Source organism: Xiphophorus couchianus, chromosome 4, assembly GCF_001444195.1.
Source record: "Xiphophorus couchianus chromosome 4, X_couchianus-1.0, whole genome shotgun sequence".
Taxonomy (NCBI): domain Eukaryota; kingdom Metazoa; phylum Chordata; class Actinopteri; order Cyprinodontiformes; family Poeciliidae; genus Xiphophorus; species Xiphophorus couchianus.
The window spans coordinates 19,861,635-19,884,549 of record NC_040231.1 but is presented as its reverse complement, the minus strand read 5'-3'; the positions used below and the strand labels follow the sequence as shown (position 1 = coordinate 19,884,549).

At 39.2% G+C, this 22,915-nt stretch overlaps 1 protein-coding gene across 1 annotated transcript in view; it reads left to right on the top strand.

The window, feature by feature from the left end:
* Window positions 1–22,915, top strand: part of igdcc3 (immunoglobulin superfamily, DCC subclass, member 3) — a 70,931-nt gene that overhangs the window by 13,197 nt on the left and 34,819 nt on the right. The window lies entirely within an intron of this gene.

Here is a 22,915-nt window from a genome sequence, read left to right as displayed (position 1 = left end):
CAATTATTCTTGAGGATGACACATCATTGACCTTGGAGCTGTGGAAAATCACCAAGGGATCTCAGACTGCAGTCTTATTGTCTTAGACTGCCATATGTCTTCATGTGGCAGAGTAGAATAGGATGAAATTTAAAGCAGGGCTTCAGAGAGGTTTTCTAAGCTACGGTAATTACAATTTCAGTCACTTTATGCAGTTAATTGCTAATCAAATATTAAAATGAAAAGCATTCATCACTAATGATGTTTTATTAGAAAAGTAATATTGCTGCATATTGGATAACAGAAAGGGATCTGTTCTGGCTTGAATTGATTTACATGAATTCCAGACAACTTATTTCCCATAAATCATCAGCATAATCAACAAAACCGTTACACATGGGCTGCTTATTTGCTGAAAGTGTGCCAACAAGACTTCCCCTCCGCACAGAAGAAATATATTCCAGTACTCTGTTACCGCCTTCAAAGTGAGACAGTTGATCTGCTGTGTGGAGCAGATTTGGTATTGTGCTCTAAAAATATATCCTCGTGGAAATAGCCTTAAGTAGTGAATAGATCTATAGAGGAGGTAGATGGGGAAAAAAGAGTTATGTAAATATTGAACTTTTTTAATGCATGCATCATGCATTAATTTCTATACATTGTTTCCATCTATGAGTGTATTCTGTAGGCTGTATAATGACAAATAGTACTTGTAAACTCAGGTTGATCTTTCCAAAAGGGAAACCTGAAACGCATTTTGTGCGAGAGGAAAAGAAATCAGTCAGTGCTTGATATGCAGACTGCTGGCATTCACAAACTTTGACCTTTCTTTTTCTTTTTCAACTGTGAGCACTTTCTTAGCAGCTGCTTTTCTAAAATGTATCTAGAATGCAGCTGATCATTAACACGGTTTACCTATAATCACTTTTTTAAAATCCAAAGCAGTCTTGTTTTTTTGAATGAACAAGAATAACAATTAAGTGACTTTCTTGTTGGTCTCATAAAATGTCTAAGTGGATTTATCTTGGGTATTTGTGTAAGCACCGCTGTTCCTAGCACTTGTTTGTCCAAACCGGGACACTTATTTAGAATCTCATCAGTTTTTTTTTCCAGCTAAATAAAGTAAGAAAAGAAAAAAACACACAAAAAAACACAGTTTTAAAGTTTAGATATTGTAAAACTTTATTGCATATACTTTCTGTATCCTTGGAAGTTAAATAAAATAAAACAATTACAGTATGTAAGCCAAATATTGAGTTGTAAAAAAGTCAAGATCAGCCTGCTTTTCTGCTGGTTGTGTGGAATCTGTTAAGGTCTCTGTTGGTCTCCAGACCACCCTAGCAATCCTCAAACAAACAAATGAATAGGGGGCCAAAAATTCCTTCTGCCTCCTTTTAGGGCTCAAGGGAGGAATTCCAGAGTAATAGAGGTGAGAGGTGAAAGGAGACGGAGCAGAGTCCGGACCAAAGGTTAGGCGAGGCAGACTCAAGTCCAAATGAGTTTTTTTTTTTTTCCTTTGCCCTGTCCTCATTAAAACTACATCCTCAGATTTGAACCAACACACACTGTGCTAATGTGAATTTTAGGTTCAAGTTAAACAAACCAACATGCCTTTCATTATTAGACCTTTCAGCTAACGAAACAAGCAATAGTTATGGTCTTTTGTCCTCGGTGTGTATGTTGGTGTTCCAGTGACTGCAGGCTTGACTCGGCTGGATCTTGCCTCTGCCCCGTCACCGCGCTTCACTACACTTAACAGAGGCTTTATAGCCAGACTGCGCAGTTAAAACACTTTACAGGGTTTGCGGCGTCCACCAATAAAAGCCCAAAAACTCCCTCTTCCTGTCCGCTCGTTGGCGTAAATTTTGTTTTGTATGTGTGAAAACGGGAAAAGGGGCAGAGAGGTGAAGTCACTGGTAGATGATTTTTCCAAACACAGTCACATGCACACACAAACGCATGCCACGGGGCCTCTCAGTCCAGTTCTCCACGATATTTAAACGGGGATCAGGAAATCCTTCTGCCAATAAGCAAAAGAGACTGAGACAAAAGGCTACATAGTGATGGGCAGGCAGCAGCTTTGGGCCTCTGCCATCTCTTCCCCCACTCAGCTGCATGCGTGTTTGTGTGCTTTGGGGGTACCTCTCGCCTTGGCGCAGCTCTCATTGTGCAACTTGGGTTAGTGAAGTGGCTGGGAACGGGCAGGGGCTGCGTGTTCAGCCTGTGGTGGTTCTGCTTTGTGGCGGTGGCCTCAGCATTTGTTGTCCTGGCTGACTCAGCTAGCAGCGGCTGAGGCCCCTTTTGTCACTGCTGACTCTGGGTGGGTGTGTCTCCCTTCGCACCCCGGCTCTCACACAGACCCCCTCCTTTGTTTCACAGAGGTCAGAGGTCCCCCTGGGGGTTGGGTGGTTGGTGGTGGGGGCTGCGGGTTATCTGGGAAACTTTGACCTTTTTGTGTGCACTAGTGCAGAATAGCCCGCTTCTTTTGCATCTCCTAACATTATTCTTCCCCTCCTCCAATGGTGCACCTCCTCCTCTATCCCCAGAGGAGACTCCCCCCCACTGTATGTTGGCCCCAGGGCAGTGGCAGTGACCTTGGCTTTGGCTGTGAAACAAAGTGGCCCAAACCAGCCCCCATGTCTCCTAAACAAACAACACAGCAATCCATTGAAAGGGACAAGAGAAACATAAGCACATTGTCCAAGCTCTAAAAGTAATTCAAAAGGTGCGCACATTTGCTTCTGGCTTTACTATTCTTCCACAACGCCAAAATATTTTACCTTTCCAGTCATTCTTTGCGAGTGCCAAAAATGCAAGGCTAAAAATCTTCTCGCTTCTCACAATTAGAGTGATTATGTTCTGCAAAAATGCAGTGATTTGATCCACAGTGACAGGAATTAGTGACTGCACACATCATCTCTTTACTCCTGCTCTGACTGCAGACCTAAAAAGTATCACTTCTGCTCAAGCAGGAATACCTCAATTTCTACTGCTTTTTATAAGTGACATAAGTATTTTTAAAATCACTTTTGAATTTTATTGAAGTGTTAATGTTAGAAAATAATTAGTTATTGTATGTTTGAGTTGTTAGTGACCTTATAGTCTGATGGCAAAATTGGAGATCTGTCTTAAGAACATGAACTCTGTGAAATCCAAAGTCTTTACTCTTCTTTATTTCCTCCATAGTTGTCACCAAAATCCTGAAGTGTTTGGGGTCAAAAGCCTGTCAGGCTGCTGCATGCTTGGAGTCGGTCACTGGGGATAAAATAAATTCCACAGGAGCCAATTAGAGGAGGTTACTGCTGCATGGCACAGGATGAAAGATATTGAGGATGGCCAGTTTCTCCCTGACAACCTGTGTGCTGTCTGTAACTCTGCTACTTCTAAGAGTCAGGAAGGCTGGAGAAATACAGGGCCCCAGAGGCCTGAATTTCAATCCACTTTGTTGTGTTTTTTGTTTTATAATTTATATGCTAGAGAAGAAGTGTGTTTTACCTCTTTGAAAAGCACACAGTGATCCACTGGGAATGTTGTTTCGGCAAAATGGGAACATAATGAGGACAGTTGAAGCTTATTGAATCATAATGAAAATCTTTTCACTCTTACTTTGTGCAAATGCTAACAAATGTAGAACAATGGCAAAAAGGTGAAGGCGGACATTTTTAAGCAAACACTTTGAATGCCTTACATGAAAATTCTACATCCCAATAATGTGTTTGGCTTGATGGATGGGCCTTCACTGCCAACGATCAAGATAATTTTAGCAGTTGCGAGGCTAAAGCTAATAAATAATGATGGGGATTTTGTGAATCAGAAGGAAGAAAAGAGATAGGAAAATATGGTTTCATCACAATACTCTGAAACAGTATTTCAATTAAATGTTGTCCTGATGGCATAATAAATGCAGGCCAGTTTGAAAATAGCAAACAGAGCCATAAACCACATCAGCATTAATCAGGGATTAAAAACTACAGAAAAAACTACAGAAAGATAGGATGTTAAATATCGAGACAGAACATGTTGGCATCTCAAGTGATCTCCAGTTCTCTCCTGCTCTGGAGTGTGGACCTTGAGCCATTGAGTAACATTCCATTTCAATACTGCAGCATGACCTCCTCACCCTGACAGCTTTGCTTTCAGGGTCAGCGTTTGACAAGAAGAAGGATGCAAAGAGTGGATGTATCCTCTTAGCTCCAAGGAGTCTGCCTCTGCCGTGAGAAAATGCCAGAATGCTGTTCTCCAGACCCCGGAGTTGTGATTCATCTCTGTATGCATTATAAATACTTAAAATGGTATAAAAACCCCGACAGGGACATGTGCTCAGTGGCTGTACGTACGCTGACCGAATGCTAGTGGCTTGTACAAAAAGCAACTGCACAGTGTGTGCTGAGTCTGCACATTGGATATGTGGCAGAGGTCTTTATTTCTCTGTGAAATCCTAACTAAAACCATTTAAATTCATCCACAACTAGAGGAGCAATCTCAGGCTCCATCTGCGGACATACTTCAAATAGTTCTCCTTCAGTGAGCATCAAAAGATGAGATGTTTATTTTTCCTTTGCAGGTCGGAAATTTGTATCACCTTTCCAGCTGGTGCCTTTAATCATTTATATGAATCTGTCTCTATTTTTTTTCTTTACAGAAGTAGTTTTATGTCATGCGTTAGTGAGTCGTAAGGTAGACCACTTCATTGCCGTAGCGTGAAAAGATGAAACATGATGCTTGTAGCGTAATAGCCCTCTCCATTTTCCAGCACGGGCATTATTTGTGAGTGGGGAGACAGCTTTAGAGGGTTAGCTGGTTGATGCTTGGCTGGACGAGCCAGTGATATGTGCTTATGTCTGACAGTTTATGGTAGCGCCCCTCCCATCCACAGTGAGAGGAGACCGAGCAGATGAACCCGAAGGTTGGAGAGTTGGAGCTACAGGTTGCCAATGTGTTTTCACATTAGTGGGCATCACTTTATATCCCATACATCCTTTTTGTTACCACATTATAGATATTTAACTATTTTCTAGTTGGTTATTTTGAAATATTCACACAGTTCAGGTAATTAAAACAAAAAAAGAAACAAGAAAACCCATCAAATTAAAGTAAGCAGTTTGATTCACCTGTGATTGTGGATCACTTCTCAGAATTAATGATTCTGTTTGCATCGGCTCTGATCCACTTCTGTGACTTTGCTGAAGAAAACATTCTCACAGCATAATGCTGCCATCAGCCTGTTTCACTCTGGGGTTGTGTGTTTATGATGATGTGCAAGTTTAGTTTTATACCTCTTGTCCTTTGCGTGTAGAATGAGGGGTTGCACAAATCCAAACAATTTCTGAAAGAATGTTTGGAAAGCACTTCAATCCATGTTAGACGACTTTAAGTCGAATAGTTTACGACTTTAAGTCGTCTAACAGTCGGCTTTCATAAGATTTTGAAATTAAACTGATTGAAAGTAGTGAAACAGCCCTTTACTAAATTGCCTAATCAGATAACTACAGTGTCATCTGATTTACGTTTTACTACTGTGGTGCATCAAAAACATGCCAACCCATCAGTGGTCATTCAAAGTTTTGTTCTGATTTCAGACATAAACCCTTTTTAAAAATGTATCCATGGTTCAACTCTACCCATGACGACCCATCTGGTGCATGCTAAAAACAGGATTTAATGTGTGTAAAATTAAGCATCTTACTTAATTTTACAAAAAGCCTTTAATTTTCACTATTTTGAGCCATTTCTATTCATGGAAATTAATGGTATAAAATACCTGCTATTAATAATAAGCATAAAGTTTTTAAACTATTCTCAACCTGTTTTTCAAGTTGTTTTTTTAACATGTAAGGACTTTTAAAAGGCAAGTTGCATCCTATTAAGATCAACAAATATGAACTTCAATCAATTGTGAAATATACATCTGCTCAAACTTCAAATGAACAAATATAGTAATTGATACTCATAAAAAGGATTTAATTATTTTTCTTACCACATTTTTATATTTTTGGATAATATTTGGACTGTTTATGTATAGGAAACTGTCATAAGGACCAAAATCACATTTATTTTAATGTTCCCATGCTCTAGCCTTGGATTTGTCACCACAAAAAGCAAGAATATCTGTTATTTGAAAATCCAGGGCTTTTCTTTGTTTACGCAATAATGTGTTTCAGTATCTAATGGAACGAATACGCTCATAAACATATCTTGATTGTATAGTTGGCAAGAAAGACAAAGGTTTATCATGTCTTACCCGAAGTCTGGTAACATTGAATGATAATGACCTGCTCCTGCCTCCCATCTCTTGGCTGCCTGAGTTAAGGTTTTTCCTTTTTCCGTGATTCGGTGAGAGCTCAGCTCCGTGCGGTGGGAGTGGCTGGAGACCCATAAGTGAGCATGGACAAAAGAAGATAGGGAGGTTACTGATTGGATATTACTATGAATTCGGCAGGATTAGCGGGTTTGGAGGCAAGCTGGGGGCTGGGTGATCCTCGAATACCACAGTCCGCTGGCAATCTCAGAGAGGCAAAAAGGGAAGCTAAAAACGATAACAAAAATGTAAGGAATTGATTGGAAACTGAATTTCCAGCTGCTGCGATAAGAGGATGTGCTGGTGACAACATCCTCGTATCGCAAAATGAACTGGTGGCAATTTGCTATATATTAAGGGCAGCTGTTCTCATGGTTATTATGTTAAACACTACATGTTTTTGATGGGCAGAAGCCATTTGCAGTTTCCCTTAAATTATTTTATGTATGTTTTATTGCCTTCCCAGCATCTTCCATAACATTTTCTAATAGGTTTCCATCTTCTCCGCACATTTTTCTTGTTTTTTACATGCAATTGTCCGTAATAATTTGTTTAGCCTATTAATTATAACTGATGCTACAGAATATTATTTCTCCAAATAGTTGAGCTGATGTTCATTAATTTAAAGACAAACATTTCCCAACATGAAAATTGTAATATTCCCTCCTTCACCTTCGTAATCAGTCATTCTCTCTGTCTTCAACACAATCAGCAGCTTCTCCTTTGCCGCTTATACATTTGTGCCCCCCATCAACCTTCGAACACATCTCTGTTTGCCACACACGTTATGGCACCGTGTTGGTCGAGATTGTGATTAATGGCCACAGTTCAGCCTGAAAAATTCCCCTGAGTGGGTGCCAGTTGGCTTACGCAGAGAAGAAACTCATTACTGCTGTCAGTTGGGATGATGGCGCAGGGACGGCTGAGAGGGACTCTCTCTGTCTGTGTGCGTGCGAGTGGGTGTGTGCATGTGTGTGTGTAGTAGAAACACAGAGAGAGACTAATTTCTGTACATGTGACTAAGTGATAGCATGCCTGTTCACCCTTTCTTTACATAAGCTATCATGAGTGAATAAGAGTTCCAGTTGAAGTGAGTGTGTGTCACAGGTCCCGTGTCCAAGTAACAAGGATAATTTCTCAGAAATGACTGAGCCGCTCCCTTTCAGTGGCTTGTGCACACAAATGTTCGACTTAGAGGTCTTTAATGGATAACCCCGGCACACTGTGTTGCTCCATCACCATTGTCATTCTCCTCTGCCATATGGTGTTTGAAGCTTTGGACCACTTTAATTCTATTTCTGTGCATTGCCATCTTTCAAGTGGGGCTGGATCTGGTTTCTGATGCATGCTTGTGATATGGAAACTACATCTGTGCATATTAAGCATTTCTTATTCATTTTTGTCATTTATAATCATGTTATTGACAGTTTTGTGTCTATCACAGAAAATGTGATCGCAAGTCTCAACTCTTTGATCTGGACCAAACAACAAGTCTGTCTAGAGATTGAAATGTGTAAAATTTTGATCTACATGTTGAATGAGACTTTTTAAGTGGAGTGGGACACCTTTTTAATGTTTGAGATCTGGGGATAAGCTAGATGAACTTCTGCTGCTAAATACATTTATTGAAATGCATTTTTGTTGTTTTCTTTTGCATTGATGTCTCTTATGCAGAACAAAATGTTTAGATGTAACAGAGTTTAAATACTATAAACTTGCAGTTCTCCCACTGCAAGTTTGGATATTAGAAAATTCTAAATATTTAGAATTTAGAAAATTCTAAATTCTAAATATTTAGAATGTAGAATTCTAAATATTTAGAATATTTAGAATTCTAAATATTAGAATTCTAAATATTCTAATATTTAGAATGTTCAAAGCAAGGAAAAATGTCATAAACTGAATTATCAACAAGTTATATCAAACCATGGAGAAGGGGAGCTAACAGTAGCCTGCTGTTTCTGCAAACTCCTGCCTTAGGCGAGGTTTGTTTTCAACCAAGGACTCTGCAGCTGTGTGTGCCGAAACAAGTAGTTCAGTAGATACAAATGATAAACCAACAAGTGCTTCAGGTGGAGTGCACTTTGAATATTGTTTCAGATTTCTAAATCAAAATTAATGCATTGGGGGGGCAGAATATAAGTGGCTGTTTAAACAAAAAAAGCATTATGAGCATAATTATTACTGGGAGGCTTATATCCTGTAGTACACAAAACTATTACAGACCGTGCAATAAAATAAGAACAGCTGGGGTGAAAGACAACCAGTTGCAGGCATAAAATACTGTTTATTTTGTAGGTTGTAAGTAAATTAAATGGAAGATATTTCCTTCTGGGGGCTGCACAGTGGCGCAGTTGGTAGCACTGTTGCCTTGCAGCAAGAAGGTCCTGGGTTCGATTCCCGGCCGGGGTCTTTCTGCATGGAGTTTGCATGTTCTCCCTGTGCATGCGTGGGTTCTCTCCGGGTACTCCGGCTTCCTCCCACAGTCCAAAAACATGACTGTTAGGTTAATTGGTCTATCTAAATTCTCCCTAGGTGTGTGTTTGTGTGTGAATGGTTGTTTGTCCTGTATGTCTTTGTGTTGCCCTGCGACAGACTGGCGACCTGTCCAGGGTGTACCCCGCCTCCCGCCTGGAACGTAGCTGGAGATGGGCACCAGCAACCCTCCCGACCCCATTAGGGACAAGGGTGCACAGAAAATGGATGGATGGATATTTCCTTCTGACTAGTTTTCCAGAACTAATGTTATCTAGAAAAATAGATATGGATCTTTGAATATAAAGTTTAAGAACCACTGCAATAAGTAAATATATTGGGCCTTGTTCAAAGGTTAATAATGTTATAGTGACCTTGCATATCATTGTTTTACTGACTTTTCCCCCACTATTTCTATTCTTCAGTCTTACCTGACGCAAAAAATGAACAACCTTAGGGTCCTTTCAAAATAGATATGTTAGAGAATCAATGATAAAAAAACAAAACAAGTATGCTTATAATTCTTGGCAGGATACATATAGAAAAAAGATCCAAAAACATACATTTTCTATATCCACTTTATTCTTGTTGGGTTCAAAGGTGCTGCTGCCAATCTACAGCAGTCAGGAGGTGAGAGGTCAGGTCACCCTGCAGGTCACTAGACAATCACAAGTTAATACTAAAATATAAAACAATGGACCCACTCCCTCAAACCAAAGGGCAATTCTATAGTGACCTTCAAGTCTCTGAGATTGGAAGGCCTAGTTTCCATCACCCTCATCTTAACTCCCTCCACAGACTCTATCAAATTCAAGTTGAGACTATGACTGGGCTGCTCCAAAACGTTAACATTACTCCCAAACAAAAGCTACTTGTTGTTGAAATTGAGATGTTACTTTAAAGTATAACTTTTTCAGGGATATTAAGAAGTAGGCTAACCTGTATTCAGCCCCTGCTATAATTTTAGTACGGTACTCAAAACAAGCAAAAAACAACTGTGAAAAGCAAGTCTTTTTTGACTAATTGTTCCGTAGTTATATTTAGAGCTTGGAATTTAAAATCTTTCAGATTTTATTCTTTTAAAAGACTTAAATTATTGCTTCTTGTTTTAACTAGATGTGGCCTCAAACTAGACCTCTCGCAAAAACTGCATCTGATGTTTACTGCAAAAAATACTGCTCACATCAGCAACCCCAAAAGTTGTAGATTTGTGATAGACAGCTTTGGAGTGTGGATCCCTGTTGCAAATCTGATGATAGATTTGTTTGTGCCAGTTGTTGACGGGCCCACGTTCTTGGAAGCTGTGATGTGAGGATTTGTAAATCAGCCCAGGCAGTGAGAGAGATAAATGGGAAGCTGGAGCTACACCTCTTAGGTCCGGCAGACCTGCCTCTTCTTTGGGCTTCTGTTGTTGTGCCTGTTGGTCGGGGGGCGACGAAGGCGTGAGATTTACACAGTTGCTCCAGTCGTTTGGGGGAGCCCTGTTTGAAAGGGCGCTGTGAGACGCAGTGGAGCGCATGGGCTGGTTCCGCCCTGCTTCTTTTAGATTTCCCGTGGGAGTGCCAGATGCAGGGTCATCCATCTACCCCTGGGATCATACCAACCCCCCTCAAAGTCATGGTCAGATGGACAGATAACACTGCATGTTGCACTCCCAGGGGAAAAAAAAAAACACTTTCACAAAACATGGTATGTTAATTCCTCTGAACTAGTATTCTCTCCACCAGCAATCTCTGATCAAGAAACAGTGATGGGAATTTTAAAAAAAGGCTTCTCAGCAGCAATCTATCACATTCTCCTCAAAGTGGCCTCCCTAACCAACAGTTGTCCTCTAATGAGGGGGAAGTAATGAGTGTCAGGCTGAGGAGAATTGTGATGCCAAATGTCCATCCAGGTTGTTATTCAGTGCCACGTCTGTCTGAGGGCCTCACTCATTTCTGGCCTCACAAAACAGGGGGCGTAGACTGTCTAAGGAGGAATTTAATGGCATTTCCATTTGAATATAAACGTTATTGAACCTAAATGTCTTAAAATATCGCAAACTCCTAAACACAAACCAACAGCAAGGATTGAACTGTATATGTTTTAATTTACCGCAGTGAGAATTCGGTATACTAGCCGATATAATTCTTACGAGCGTGAGCTCTGGCACAGTTGTAGATGATGGAAGAGGGATCTCATTTGAATTCTAAAGGAGATCATTGAATGCAGATGTATTGGTGATATTAATTAGATTTGTGGCCTCTGGGCAAATAGAGAATTGGCATTGAGAAGCCTCTTTTCCTGCAACAGTAAGTTGAGGGAAGGAAAAGTGTCTACAGCTTTTTAAGGTACATTACTTTTGGCAATAAGTGCCTGGAGAATAATGGTTTTCAGAGCATATTTCCAGAACTGACAAAAAAGGATGCCATCATCATAAGCATTGTTCAGTGTGAGCTCGCATGCATTTATGAGAAAGGGAATGTGAATTCATTCCTCCACGGCTTATGAATTTGAGCACACTTAACAATAGCTTGCTGCTCCCTGAAATGCTCAAGAGAAATGAATTTCATTAACTTAAAACATTTATTCTCAGCTGTCAGGGAAGTTAAAGAAAAAAGGTGGGAAATCATCAGCCTTTAGAGAACCAAAACCTGACCCACTAAGAATAGCTTCTGCTCTACATTTATCCAGTTTTACTTTTTCCTTTTATTGTCTGTGCCTGAAAAACTAAATGAGATTCCCCTGCAAATCCTAAGCTAAAAATGAAGGCCGTGCACCCAGCCACAAGACAAAAATGGTTCAAGAAAGGTTTGAAGAACACAAAAACTTTGAAGCGTTGACTTCACCTGGAGATTCTTCAGATCTTAATCCAGTCAAGCAACTATGGGATAAACAGTGCAAGCAATCCAGCTCCATAGAAGTCCCTGCTCATAACTTGCAAGACTGACATAATCATCTGCAAACACAGCTCACCATCAGGTGTCTAGTGACCATGCCTCTGCAGATCAGAGCTGTTCTTGGAGCAATATTATATTTGAGAAGTGGCCATGGTGCAATGCTATAAAAAGATTTACCCAGTTTAAGAACAGTTTGATAATTCCCACAAGTAGGTGCAGAGAAAAATTTTCAAATTCTCTTTGAAAAGTCCTTATATTTAACATTGGGAGCTGCATTAGAGATCTTCTCATATTGGTTCAGTAAAAAGAAGCTCAGTTCTGAGCTGCAGTATATTTATTGATGTTCCGTAAAGATCAATACATAAAAATTATAATAAAAATAAACACAAGACAAGTTACAGTACAAGTCTGGTTCACTATGATGAAAGAATTTCCAGCTTTTAAATTGTGTTTTTTAGTTTGTGTGTTTGGCTTTTCCCTGTTAGTAATAAATAAAAACATTTTCTAAGCTTAACCAAGAATCTTGTTGGGAAAAAAAAAACTACGTTTACCTTAAAACAGCTACGTAGGAAACTCAACAGTGTGACCATTCTGTAAATCAATTTGATCGGGATGTGGTGAGCTGGAACACTGTATGCATACTTTGTAAAAGTATATATATATAAAAAAAAAACAAAATCTGTGCCTTTAAGAAAATGCTCAGGCTGAGGTCAGTGGGAAACTTTCAAGGGACTTCATAGGACTTTATCCCTCTGGAGCTATCCCACATTCAATGTCCTTATTAAGATGGTAATCTGGAAGAGGAACAAATTAAGGAAGGGGCTGAGTTAAGAGGAGATCGAATTCTTTTAAGTAGAGGGTTTGAAGCTTCTGTAATGAGAGAATACTCTCATTCACTGAAGTGTCTCTTTCCCAAAATCCTCCCTTTTTGTGAGTTTTTGTATTCACTTTTCCTGTTTCTGAGGAGAAGTGACCTTTTCAAAAAACCTCTAAAGATATTTTCTGTCATTATTCTGGCATTGTGCATATAGTGACAATTCTAGTGATAAACTGACCTAAAAAAGAAAAACTTTAGTCATATTGAACGTCAGACAGTAATAACACATTTTACATTTTATCAATGTTATTACATTATACATTAATCTTTTTTCACATTGCTACTGCTCTGGTTTTGCTAGCAAATGAAATGAAAAGTGCTTTCTGCAATAATTTTGACGGGTCATAAATTTTGCTGATATTTGGGAACATTACCATCAAAAACGTTTGGAACCACCAGCAGCCCATAGCAAGCACATTGACTTCTTTTTGTCTTCCAGCTTTGATACAAACTTGGCAAGACTCTGAAGACAGCTGCTCTCATTAGTATCCCATCATCTCAATGGAATTTTTCCACCAAATGCTTCTGAAAATTATGTCCATATGAAAAACACAATATTGTCATTGTCAAATATTTGGCCTCTTTTACAGGGAATTTCATTGTAAAGATGTTACATTTATAACAAAGAGCTGCAGTTGGTTATCATATGACAAAAAGGTACATTTATATATTTTTAAATTATTTATAAACAGGCTATGATATTCCAAATCCTCTGATTTCACAAGACTATAATTAAGTGTTTTTGACCTCACAATGCTTAAGCATTATGCTTAAAATATATTGCTGAAGGATTGTTATTACTCACATCTATTCAAAACTAAATAGCACATCTAGTTTTTGTATATCTGTGCAGGATAAGAAGGGGAAAGGGCAAAGTGCCAGTGCACGACTCGCATCGGTTAATGACAGGGACCATGCAAATTTCATGTTGAAAAGAGAGACAGCTGCATTTGAAGGTAAACAAGATCATGTGATAGGCTGTGCGAGGATCACACTGAGCCCATGTTTGGAAAGCAGAGGAGACTTCTGAGCTTATTGAAGCCATCACCGACTGTAATGAGGAAAAGTTTGACGATTTTAATGAGTTTTACAACCAGTGGGTCCTGAACCAATACAAAGAAATGGCTTTTTATGCATTTCTTTCTGTTGTTCTCACATATCAAATCCTTTAATAATTACTTGAGTCTTTGCATATTCAAGCACTTATTAAACATGGTTTTCATTAGAAAAGAAGCCATATCAAAAGAGTTGGCAGGAAGAAACACTTATATGTCATTTTTAATCCTGTTTTTCTTTTTTGTCACCGTTGTCTGTTATTTTAGCTCTTATTTCTCGTATATTTGCCTCCCTCTCTGCTCCCTCCTGCTGTTATCCGCTCTTCTTTCTCCTGTGCGTGTCCCTAATCTTACAAAGCCGTGACTGGAAATCATTTGAATAATCCCTTAATTTTCAGCATCTGTTGAGGTTTAATGGCTCTCCCTTTAATTAGGGTCTGCATGCTGAAGTGAGTGTAGGATGCTAAGTGTGAGATTTAGGTCCACTGTGAATGGTGGGAGCATTAAGGTGGGGGGCTGTAATGGGCGGAGCAGGGGCCGGAGGAACGATGGATAGCGGTGTGCCACGGAGGAAGCTGATGGCGGTGCTGGAGTGAGGGGTGTGGTAGGCAGGACGAGGAGCTGAGGAGGCCCTGGCTTTGTCTCCGAGGTCGATGGGCTGGGTGAGGAGGGCCCGCGGAAAAAAACAAAGCAGGCATTGAGAAATGTGCCTCTCCATCATGTTATTGTGCAGCATGCCATTATATCTGCCTACCTCAGCATTCTGCAAATTGATAATGCAACACGAAGAGCTACCTCTGTGTTTACACTGCATAATTACACTGATTAAGTGTTTGTTCAGCATTTGGCAGCCAATCTCGCAATGTTTGTTATGACAGTAATGGATACTATGTTGAAAGCCTATATTTTACTTATACATCAAATGGTTTATGGTCACAATGTTTTCCGTAATATCTATGCATGTAAGACATTTAAAATGCATGTGTTGGTTCCACCTACGCATGCCTTCCCAAGAGCATTAAACACTGACATTTTGTTTAATCACATCATGTCTGATTCAAAAAGGCAGCACTAGGCATCAGCAACCAACATAATTTGGTTCTAAAAGATTTTGATTAAAAGCATGAGAGGAGATGTTCTAATAATGCATAATTTAAGTAAGTGTTTCATGTCTAAGTCAGTGTAGAGGATTGAAATAAATTGTGCAGGAGTTGGGCTGTATGATTTCTCTAGTGGTCTGCAGGGTTGCATCACAGCCCGATGATCTTGATTTAAATATATACTAGAATTTATTTGTAAGAAATTCTATATTAGATACGAGTGAAAATGAATATTGTTTGGTGTCTCTGTTTTGTGAACTAGTAACCCATCCACCATGCCTCACAAAGACATAGGTGTAGAACGCAATATGTAGTAATATGAAGGTATTTTACATATATATGTATCAGTGTCTTGCATTAACACCTCCTTCATAAGATTGCATAAACAGACTTTTTGGACACGTCAAAAAAAGAGCAATCAGAGACGTTTGATGTCATTGTACTTTAACAGTTTGGTGACTGTTGCAATAGACCGTCTACTGCATCAGCGCTTTAATCCTAGAAATGTTCTTCAGGAGATAGATGACCACATATAGGGCCACATCAAGTAATAAACACTCTTCATGTGACTAGACTTGATGTTTCACAAAACGTGTTTCTTTTTCTGTCCATTTGGACATCTATACAAAATCCTTTTAGGAACAGCAACATATGGAGCAAGGTAAACTTTGCCTTAGAACATATGAAGCATTTTTTGAGTAGGTATTAGTTTCCCTTTGCTGCCACACCCATTTTCTACAGACCTTTCCTATAGCAGCCATCAGTCTTAATATGTTTAACTTAGAGCGCACCAGCTCCATGCTATTGATCAACACAACAACACACAGACAGTGACACCACTGCAATGCCTGATGCAGACGAACTTGCAACGTAAGCAGAAAAGGCAATTAAATTGTTCTCAAACACATTGCGTTACTTGAGAGGGAAAATTCAAGTACAGCTGGTTGAACAGTGAAATTAAGTGTTTGTTCAAGAGAACAAGTTTGACTATCGGAGGGGATAGAAATTTTTATTTATCTGTGAACATTTCTGGAAACATAAACCTTTTGTCTTGGTGTTTGATTGCATTGCTTTGGAGTCGACTTCACGAGTGTTTGACTTAGAGGGTTACATTTTTTTATTCCACCCTAATAGGTGGCATTAAAAACTGATTTGTTAAACTGCCTTTGAAAACATAAAATAACATCTAATAACTTTAGATGATTTATCACAAAAAGACTCAACACAGTTTTTGTACCTTTGTTGTTCACTGGTGATAGTTGTAAGTGCTTCAATGAAAGAAAACTTGACTTCTTCTCTTTTTCAGACTTTTGAATCGTAGTCAGAACAATTACGCTAACAGGGCAGATAAGGTCATGAGTAGGGCTCTTATGCTCAGAAATAAGAAACCTGTTGGGAGGTGAAATGTCTTCAAGAGACAAAAGAAAATGTCCAGTTTCTTTCCATCGTACTGATTGACTGAGAATGTACACCAAGAGCAATCCATGAGTGATAAATTATCCAACAGTGGACAACACTAATCTACTTCTACCATATATCTTCAAAACAAACACCCTCGTTATTTACCTTTATGTTCTTGTGATTCAAGTGTTAGTGCTCTTTGTTGTGTATTTGACTCGTTCTTTTGAATAGATGATTTAGAAAGGGTGATAAATTTTGAGTTTTATGAGGTCATCTGTAAAGGAACCTCACACAAGTACAGATGATGAAATTGTGAGCCATTTTGGATGGTTACACATCCTAAATTATATTTTGGAAACATTTTTTGTTAATTTTTAGAGGTCATTCGTTATAGTTGTACTTTTGAATACAATCACTGTCCAGATACTGTGTGGGATCTAAATGGGTTTTTTAAGGATGTGCATTAATTAAGGGTGGACCAGTGTCTTTCTCCCAAAGCGAAATGGAGGTTTTCCTCTCCATAAAGCAACACAAAGAGTAAAATGTAAAGGTTGAATGCCAGAAATAACTGTCAGGTCATGCCTTATAAATTTTACTACAGTAACATTGGCTTGGGTGCATTTATCATAAGTGGAAGCAGTTGGTTTGCTTCCTAATCCCCGTTTTCATCTAAACATCTGCCACTTGGGCTCCCCTGGCAGATGTTCTGGTAAATTGATGCTTTTGCTCACGCAGGCTCTGATGCAGGAAGGTGTCATGGTGACAGTGCATTAAAGGGGGGGAATGAGAGTGTGTCAATGTGTGTGAAGCACACCCTTCCTTAGATGATAAGCATCGCGCACCACAAACCAGCAGATGGATGACGGCGGTGCTCACGTATTGCGCTGGGTGCACGACAGGAGAAGAGATGGGGTCCCGATTGGGCAGTCTGCCAATAAAATATCATATCTGCATAACAATGCTTTCTTCATGGCCCCATCGCAGGGGTTGCTTCTTCAAGGATGCCTGTTTTAAGGTTGTTGGAAGTCCAAGCTGTCCAAGCTAAAATTGCACCGTATACCTTCTCCATTATTTATTGGTTTCATTTTGGGTTTTATTCGTTTATCAAAGCAAAGCGAGGATGGGTGCAGCAGTCACCAACACTGCTTGAACAACATGTGCTCAATGATGTCACAGGCTTGAGAGGACTCGTGGGAGTGGAGTGAGGAGCGTGATCAAGTGCAGCGCAGATGTACGCTGGAGGTGGCTGCAGGCAAAGGGAAGGGAGTACAATGATATTATAACACATCTAGCTGCAGGATCAACTGCTGCTGCAGGTTCGACTGCTGCTGCAGAACGTTTGTCTGCAAGTGATAGCATCATTACATTTGTCATATCAATGAAGCATTCCCACCACAGGAAAGAAAAACATCACCAGAGCCGTAAAATACATGAAAATAGCTAATCTTCTTGGCTGATTTGGCCACCGCAGCATGCAGTGTTGCTGATAATGGTGCAGGTATTTGATCTGTATGTTACCTAAGTGCCTCTGTGTTTGAGTCTGAGTAATAAAGATCATTACATTGGCTCATTAGGCAAAAAAACAAACCAATTCACAGAGGAGTAATTGAAACAATCACCATTTAATCTGCATTTCTTCATTAAGTAGATTGAACTTGCTGACATGAAAACACTTTTAATCCCCCAGCTTTAGGTTCGGGTAAAGTCGAGTTTAAACTTGAAATTCTTGAACAATACCTGCACATCACCGCCCAACATGGACGCATCCACATGCATTTGTTATTAGGTCTTTGTTCCCACCTGCAAATATTCAGGCATAAGCAGGTGAAATTTATTTCAGCCTGATTTTCAAGCGGATTTCTGCTTGATTCTGACTGCTTTTGTTTAATGTGAAACACCCAGCGGGACAGTCCCTTTCACTTTTGACAAAATCTGATTTACAGTGCAGCTACTTGTTGAAAACACCATGCTTCACACTTCCTGTCTGCAGCCCTTCCTCATATTATTCTCTCAATCATTCTTCTTTTGTCACAAACTGTCGAACATATGTTGAAGGAGCGATCTCCTCCCTGTGCACTTGTGTATGGGTTTCTTTTTAGCATGCACCACGTCCATTCTCTCCTCTATTGCGGCAATTAGACCTGCTTCATTTCAGCCGGCGGCGTCACGCTGGTAGTGGACACTCTTTAATCATGTGTGAGTGTCTGTCAACAGAGAGCAAAGGAAGAGCAAAAAACAAAGGCTGAACAGGTCCAGTGGGGCCAGGTTTTGGGATGAGTGAGAGCCCCTCACTGTTCTTTCAGCGTAGGGGTTTAAAATGGTGTGCTGTAGTCAAACCACCTCTTTACATTAGCATATGTTTATGTACAGTGGCCGTAGCTGAGCTTTATTTTTAGACTGATTTTTACCTTTAACAATAAAAGACTTAAACACACTGCAGATTATTCAGGGCTGTTTTTCTTTACAGCTGGTTTACAGCAGACAGTTAACAAGTCCCCTTTCCTGTATACATTTATTCGTATATGTTTCCCTATTGTCATTCTGACAATTGTGTCTGATTTTGTGAGAGGTTTGCAGGGGCCGAGGGCCTCTTAAAAAACCCATGTTTTATGCATGAGGGCCAAGGGTGGGGCCCACTAGGGGTGTGTGTCAGAGGACACACACAAGAGCCAAATCAGCGTGCACCATGAGTACTTGGCAAAGATGCACAAGATGGCTCCTTTAGGCAGTGGTACCCTTTTTGTTCTTTAATGTTTAAGTGTCCCAGTAAATTCAGACATTACTGTACATTATATAAACCGCTGTTTTTGTGACTCACTCCTCTGCTTTAAAATCATCTTTAATACCCTTGCAAAATCCCATTGGTGAAAATTACAATTTGTTGAAATCAAAGTCTTCCAGTCAAAGATACAGCTGTGTTCATAATAACTGTGAAAATGAAGCTTTGAACTGAAAAAGCTTTTATTTCAACACATTGACTAACCTGAAGAGAAATGGCACGACATTTTGTAGAGTGATGAAAGCAAAATTGCTCTTGTTTTAGGCCACAGACGACCCCCAAACACTGACTGCAAACTTGCAAGCATGGTGGCTTAGGCATCATGCTAGGGGGGATGTTTCTCAGACTATGATGTTATCAGTTTAAATTAACCAAATTCTTGTAGAGGTCACATTGTCCAATGCCAAAGTAAAAATACTGATTTGATTTGGAGTAGACTGTGTTTCATAATTCATTTAACTGTAAGGAAGCACAAGCTATTTCAAGACAGCTTTGAAACAGCTGTATTTTTGCCCGGAGGACTTTGACTGCATGCCTACCCATGTATCTCCATTTTTTATCAGCACCTTTGGAAGTGTTAAAATAACAAACTGTTCCTCCAGACTTTGCCTCAGGCACAGTTTTGCAGTGGGTTAACCAGAAAGTAATACAAATGGCTTCTGTAAATATAGCAACATTTATTGGCAATGACTTTTGGGATTTACCATAGTTCCAAGTGGTAGATGTAACAAAATATTTGATTATAACAGAGATGATCACATTTATTTTAGGACCTGTTCAATGGGATTAACAGTCAAGGTCTGATCAAATACAGCCTTCAACAGCAAGTATTGCTCTAGTGTCTTCGATAATCACACTCATAACTCTTGTAAACATGTTTGGACAATAAATAGACGCTTAAAATTCATCAGTTTTTATGACAAAACAATACACAAAACTTGAGGGAGAGGTGTAATATTTCTGTCTCATTTCCTCCTGAACCAGCTTCCACGCTGAGTTCAGAAGGAACGATTAAAGTTAAAAGTTAATTTTTTTTTAAATGCATTTTTAGATCATAACTCTTGTCATTCTTCTAAAGACCTTGGCTGTAGAACAACCTCCTACAAAGCATTTCTCTGCCTTTACACTTTCTTCCTCTCTCTAAGGATTTACACTATTAACCTCCTCATGAGTTTTTTTTTCATCTGTTCTGTCCAAGATCACTCTATTTTCTCTGGTTGTATACTGCACTTATTTTATCCACAAAGTGCAGTATAAACTTTGTGGATAAAATAAGTAACTGCACAAAGTGTATCCACTTTCCACACGATACAAACCAACAGGGGCGCCGCCAGGAATCGTGGGCCCCATGACAAAAAATTAGATTGCCCCCCCCCCCGTGCAACTACTGTTACAATCAAAAGCATCACAATTTTAAAGGCTTGCAACTGCCTTGCTTTCTTTGATCCGATACTGATACTAGCACAATATTTACTGCTAGTGAATTTTACATGCAACAGTCCACATACTGCATGCAAATAGGTTGCTTAAATTTTTTTTTATTAGTTTTATCTCATTGAAATGTCTCTTCCCACTTGTAACAGTCAGACAACATGCAAAATATACATAACACAATCCAGACTTCTAAAAAAAAATGCTATGTAGTTGCATTTTATTCAAGCTGCAGTGTAAAAAAATATGTTTTCTCCATATTTGTTAAAGCTGTCACCATGTTGTGACAGTTTACTATGAGACAGATAATCTGTGAAAAAAATAAATCTCCTCTACCTCTTTCCTTAACTACTATTGCTAGCTAAAGTAATGCAACATTCTGACCAAAAACAACCAATCAGAACCAGAAGGAGGGTTTTAGTGCTGTCAATCAACCTCATTCACTCACTGCTAAATGTGCTAATGGTGGAGAAACAACTTATTGTTACAGGAAAACTGTAACGTAATTGGTAGCTTTGTTAACTAAACTGAGCATTCACAGTTTGAATCTACAAAGCTCTGTGCTATGCTAGCTGCAGTATAGCACATAGCAAGGGGGAGGGAGGATGAGCAGCCACATGAGATTGTGATTGACAGCGCTAAAACCCGCCTCCTGCCTCTGATTGGTTGTTTCTAGATAGCACTGGGAGAAGGCAGAGGAAATAATTTCTTCACAAATTATCTCTCATGCCATACTGTCACAACACAATGACAGTTCAAACAAATATGTAAAAAAATATTTTTTTTATAAAAGTTACATCCTGCAGCTTTAATTTCACTTAGGAGATAACGACTCAGGAGGGATGCGGCAACAGATATCTGTAATTTAAACACAAGCTAAGGTAAAACTGTGTGGACTGGCTTCAGTCCAGACAGGAGGCTGTTTTTTAAAATCATTTTATAAAGATTGTTTGAATTTCTGTCAGCAACATATATATTGTTTTTGTTGTGTAATTGTAAAAATAGTAAAAACACAGAGAAATCCCTATAGATTCCCTGGAATGATGCTAACTAGGTCATTGGATACAGTGTTGCTCACATAAAACCATAAAGGGGTATGTTGGTATCGGGGATTAGAGCTGCTGCTGACTGACTCACCTGTTGTCAAGTGTGGTGAAAGGTACAGGAACAAGTTAAATATATGAATATCTTGGTATTTCTTCTCCTTAATTCATCAAATGCTGTGGAGGCAAACTGTAGTCTTTAGCTAAGCTAACTATGCTAAATGGTTGATAATCTCACACAGTCTACTCACCTCTCTTGGAGAAAAACTGTGTTACAAATAGACACTCTTGTCTTTTTCTCTCTCTTATCTCTCTGTTTTTTGAAAACTTGACTTTATTGTTTTTCTAGACAGCATAGTAACAGCCACAGTCCTTTTTGTCTTCTACTGACTGCTGCTGAAAACGTCACCGTCAAGCACGCTAAGCAGGAACGAACCATTTAACGCAGATAACAGGGAGTTCAGTGCAAATATGGATGTGTGCCTTTTGGTCTGGGAGTGGTAACATTTAATTTTTACTGCTAAAAACAATTACAAAAAACACAATAACAGTAATTGACAAGGCCCCGATTTTTGTTTTTATTTCTGTAAAAAAAGAAAGAAAAAAAAGGAAATGAATATATAAACTGACATTAAATAAGGGAAGTTTGAAAAATGTTGCCCAGGAACAATTAGACTATAATCAATTTAGTGTCAAATGTTTTGAACAAAATGGTTCTAAAATTGTTCAGATGTCTTTCTTTTATGTCAAAACTCCACAGTGCAAGGTGTGAGCAGTAAAAAGAGAGATTTGCAAATCTTTTCTCTCTCTTTTGTCTCTTTCTCTTCACCTTAGCTGTTCCAGGCAGACAGCCACCCACCCATAGTCTGGTTCTGCTAAAGTTTCCTCCTTGTTTGAAATAAGAGGATGGCTTTTTTTCCCCTCTTCACTGTTGCCAAGCACTGCACAAGAGAATTATTGTGTTTTTCCTCTGTAATATAGCAAGGTCCTGACCCTGCTATCTAAAATGCCCCGAGATGACTTATCTTACAAGTTGGTGCTATATAAAATATTGCATTGAATTAATTTTCATTAGAGCTCCTGACATCCATCGCGAGACCTAAGGTCAAGTCGTGTTGCAGAATGCCACTCTTCTCATTAAGCTGCCATATGAAATAATTAGAGTCAGACTTTGCTACACTATTGGTGCTACTTTATGTGAACTATTTCTCCCTGACTTGTCTGCTTTCAACTGCTGACCTTTATGTTTGCACTTCAGCATTTATGCAAATACTTCTAAATTGAAATGACATAACACTTCTATAGTTAATGTCAATATCAATTATTAGCATTAAAGCATAAACTGTTATAATACAGTGCACAAAAGAGATTGGTTCATACACAGTAAACAAGACGTTAAAGCTTTCAGACATTAAATAGCAACGCTTTCTGCTTTACCTTCCTGCGGCTGATAAATTAATGTAGGCTCCATGTTCCAACATGGAGGTTATGATATAATAAGGGGTTCTGGATGCTTCTGTTGTAATACAGTAACTACATTAAAATAAGTTGTCCTTCGTCCAAGTTAATTATGGCTGACATTTAAAAGAGGCCACTCC